Genomic DNA, 5,127 nt, shown 5'->3' with positions numbered 1-5,127 from the left:
GTCAGAGAAAGATAAATATCACATGATCTCACTCATATGTGGAATATAATGAACAGCATAAATTGATGAACAAAAATAGATCCAGAGATAATAGAAGCATCGAACAGAACGTTCAACCTCAGAGGGAAGGCAGGGGAGGTGGGGGGTAAGAGAGCAACCAAAGGACGTGTATGCATGCATATAAGCATAAACCATGGACACAGACAGTAAGGGGGTGAGGGCATGTCTGGGCAGGGGGGTGGGGAGAATAGCCCAGGAGAGGTCAATGTGGGAAAAAAGAGATATTATATAATACTTTAAACAATAAAGTATTAAAACACACACACACACACACACACACACACACACACACACACACACACACACCAAGATCTGACAAGAAAAAAAAAGAAATAGTTACTGTTTTTTCTCAAATTGAAGTCAACTAGCATTTCCCAAACAATGACTGTCATTTTGAATGAGTTTGGAAAATACAAAGCTAAGCACAATGAAGCACGCTTCTCTACTGCAAGCTTCTCAGAGTTTGCACTGCACCATTACAGATTATGAATCTCTGAGAGGAGCATGTACCACTTTCTAAATTTGATACTAACACCATTCTCTTGGTATTTAATTAACACTAAATAGAGAAGAACTGTTATTCTAACTCAGATTTCTTCCCATTAGTAGCTTATGTGTTTGCCTAGATTTTATGTCTTTATTATGGAAATGAAAATGTCAATGGGACATGTTTACTGTAGGTCTCTTTCATTTTTCTTGGTAGTCTGTGTATCAGAGTTTAGTGCACAACATGGAAATTACTCTAGATATTTTGCACAGAAAGAATTTAACACCAGAACCATGTGCTTATGTAAGTAGAAGAACTGGAGGAGCAGGCTACGGATTGGGCTCTGCGCCCAACTCCCAGAACACTGCCTGTTGGGTCCACCTGGAGCTACACTTCTGCCACAACCAGGAGGCCACCCGACTTCGAGCACATGTTAGCACAGCTGCAATCCAGGGAATTAAAAGCCAGATGTGGAGGCCACTGTTATCACAATAGCTGGACACAGAGCCCAGAGTCTGGTTCCTGCTGTCTTTGTAGTAGCTGAGACCATACTTAAAGGTTTTCATAGTCTTGGTTACCAGCAGAAAACATCCCCCAAACTGAAGGAACATAGCCTGCACCTCATTACATCCAGAACCTTAGGTGGGAACAAATCTGGGCAATGTCATTTTTAGCTTCCCAGTCTTTGGAGCTCAAGAAAACTATGGTTCCCTGACTAGTAGAATTTAGACTACTGGAATGAGCTAGTCTGATGGAAGGCAGATGCTCTAGTGATTGACTGTGTGATGGGTAGGGCTTCAGAATAGTCCCCAGGATTTATTTTCTTTCTCTCACTAAGCAATTCTGCTTACCATGAATATTCTGGACCAAGGCTATGTAGGTCAACAATCTCCTTGATTCCCGTCCACTCTTTTTTTCCTTGTCCTTTCTCACAGCACTTCAAAGCTGTTCCCAAAACACTTCCTGCTGCTCTGGTCATCAAAACAGTGCTCAAATCCAGTAAATAGAAATACAATTTGCAAGAGCAACTGCCTGATTATTCATAAGAAACATGCTGAAGGACTCTATTATTGACTAGCTACAATGTTCTGGCAGAGGGTTGCCTATATATGGGTCAAGCTCCTTTCTGTAACTGAATCAGTACCCAAGCATTGTCTCCCAATATTCAGACCTGACAGCAGAATTCTGTGATCTTAGCCAGTGTTCCTGAACAGCCAACGCTCTGAGGGGGGGGGGGTGTTCCTGATCACCCTCTCTGAGACACATTAAAGATGCACATCTACTCACTATTTCTCATCATCCCTAAAAGTCGTAAGAAATTTCTGGGTTTTCTTTCAGCCTAAAATTCTTACCAAGGAGTGAACATTTCAAGATATTGACTCCAGACAGCTCTTAGAGAGAAGAGACCAGAGAGAAGTACTTCAGGTCTCCCCTCATTGCTGTTAGTTATTTTATCCGATTGCCCCACTGACACGTGGCACAGGACCAAAAGGAGAGTGGATAAATAATATGCGCAAGGAGCACTGGCTTACCCCGTAGGAGCCAAGGGTTGTAAGCTAGCAGAGTGCCCTCAGGCCCAATCATTCAATTCCTCCCTGAGTTTCTCCAGCAGCAAAGAAGAGATAATAGCCCTTGCCCTGCCTGCCTTATAGTTATGTACCTGCCAAATGGTATGTATCCAAGTACTGACAGCCATGCAGAGCAATATAGTAATTAACAGGACAAGTCGGGTTGGGTTGTGAGAGTGATAAGACCCCGTGGTTCTGGGGACAGTAGGAACTCAATACCTCCCACCCCCATCAGGGATACAGGCCCCAAAGTTCAGTGCCTAAAACAGAAACCATGTTTCTGCTCGGTGGCCAAGCACTAAAGGCAGACGGCTTCTGACCCTTTCTTGCACCTAAGTGATATCAATGTTGCCCGAGCTAGAACACTTTCTTGCTCAGCCACCCAGAAGCCCCCATGAGCAGCCATCTCTGTCAAGAGCCGATTTTCCAGAAGCGGGACCTTGGTTCTAGAAGAGAATTCTGAAAATGCTGGGAGAAAACTGTACATTGAAACAGGGCAGTCAGACCCAAGGAGCTCTATGATTCTGGCCCAGCCAGCCACTGTGCCACGCTGTGCTGGTGATAAACTCCGTAGAAGTATGCCTTTGGCACCTACTTTCAAATAACCTCTTAGCTAAAAGGAATAAATCATAGGAGGAAGGATTTTGTGTTATCTCCTGCCCTGGAGATTTAAAGAAATCTATACTTTCTGGGATCTGTCTTTTCCAAGCGCCATTTGGAAGGGAAACCTAAATGAACATTTAAAACCCCTTTTAACTCTGGCCTGTGAAGTTCAAAATGCATCCTAGGAGGCCCGTGAGCCTATATAGTGATACAGCTGCGTCCAGCGGCTCGCACACGCCTGCTGCTCTGACGATGCACCTTTAGTTTTGGTTCTGGTTTGAGGAACCTGCTAAGAATGACTCCATTTGCCATAATCCTCAGACTTCTTCAGGCGAGTGTGTCACACCTAATGAAGATGGTGCAGTACTATTGTGTGCTCTACTAACCACAGCTGTCTCTGTTGAAATGTGCCGTTGAACCTGGGTTGTCCCAGAAGCTGGGGAATAGCTTTGCTGTCTGTGGCTGATGAATCATTTACTACATCTTCAAGCGTTTTAACACTGCAATCAATAAGTAGGGAAAAATATATTGGAAAAGTCATTTTCCCCCATAATCCTACTCACTTCATGAGTTTTGTGGGGTTTTTTTCTTGCTCTGCTACTGTAATAGCTGCCTTGCTGACCTCACAAGGTTATTGTGAGGCTCAGGTGAAGTATAATATTTTAATGTGCAGAGTAAGTTATTGCACATGCTACAGCCACATATGCTAAGTACCAACCTAACCTGCGATCTTTCTTTATTGTTTGATAAAGCTGGCCTGAACTCTGAAGGAAAATCTTAAAAATGTACACAATGCCCTCTTTGTGTAGTTTTGGTAACAGAAGAAATGATATATTTTATTTTAAAAATATATATTTTTATTAATTTCAAAGGAAGAGAGAGGGAGAGAGAGAGAAAAATATCGATGATGAGAGTCATTGATCAGCTGCCTCCTGCAAGCCCCTTATTGGGGATTGAGCCCGCAACCAGGAATTGAACTGTGACCTCCTGGTTCATAGTTAATGCTCAACCACTGAGCCATGACAGCTGGGCAGAAATGATATATTTTAAAACGTTAAGCGCCAAACCTGTTTTGCCTTCCTTTCTGCTTAGCCCGCGATATCCGATTTCACCGATATGCCGGCAGCACCACTGACTGACCGGACCAGACGGAAAGTATAGTGTCAGTCACCGGTGACTGACATGGCGCTTAACGTGTTAAACTCCATTCTCAACCATGTTTTTTTTTTTACAATAATAATTCTGCGGTATTATATCTGGGATTAACAGTCATCTGGGCTTACTGATTTTTTTAAAATATATTTTATTGATTTTTTACAGGAAGGGAGAGAGATAGAGAGTTAGAAACACCGATGAGAAACATCGATCAGCTGCCTCCTGCACATCTCCCACTGGGGATGTGCCCGCAACCCAGGTACATGCCCTTGACTGGAATCGAACCTGGGACCTTTCAGTCCACAGGCCAACACTCTATCCACTGAGCCAAACCGGTTTTGGTTTACTGATTTTTTATGTCTCTAAGATATTAGTCTTCGAAATTTATTCCATCTCTCATCAATAACAACAACATGAAGTTCTGCCCAATATTCATTTGAACAGTATCAAGGAATTTGTGAGTAATTCCCCCTTCCTTTCTGAAATTAATAAAAATATATTTTAAAAGATGGATAAAGGAAACAAGTGTAAGATAAACCACAAAATTAGATGGACAAATAAAAACCCATGAATGCTTCATGTCACTTTTTTCTTTTCATTTTCATGCGTTTCAGCCAGACTACACTGCCTGTCCTCTTCTAATTCAGCTGACTTGCCAGTCTTCCCAATGTACAGCATGTCAGCGCTGGTCCTGAGTAAAAAGCTGACGAGGCCTTCCCAGCCCTCAATTCAACACATTTCCCCTGCAGTGTAGCACACTTTCCCAAGACAGCTCCCTGGATCCCTTTCTCAACGTCCCATCTCTCAGAGTTCAGGGCGTCCGAGCCCCAGCTCAGAAATCATCACCTTTTCCCTTTCCAGGAACTTTCCACAAAGATGGTGACGACAGTTCATGGCGAGCAGAGGCGACTGGTGTGAAAGAACGGTCTTTTTGCTCTCCCAGCAAAACTGGTGTGGGCAGCTGCCTGTGATTCTATGGCTAGGGCTGGTCTCATTGGTTTTGTAATTTTAAATGCATTTTGTGAGTTACAATTAAGTAACACTTTGTCAGAATAAATGCTGAATTAAACCTGGATATTGGATGTACCTCACATGGATTTCCTTTAGAGGGCACTATTGATTCTCTGAAACCATGGGGACCTTTCTTTATGTTTCCCTGGTAAGGTTGGCCAATTTTGAAAGCATATTGGGCTTCAGATCTATTCAGATAGTAGAATATTAGCACTATACTCATGATCAAGAGACTGTCCGTGG

The sequence above is a fragment of the Myotis davidii genome, unplaced genomic scaffold (genome assembly GCF_000327345.1).
Source record: "Myotis davidii unplaced genomic scaffold, ASM32734v1 scaffold104, whole genome shotgun sequence".
NCBI lineage: Eukaryota > Metazoa > Chordata > Mammalia > Chiroptera > Vespertilionidae > Myotis > Myotis davidii.
Note: the sequence above shows the minus strand (reverse complement) of the source record.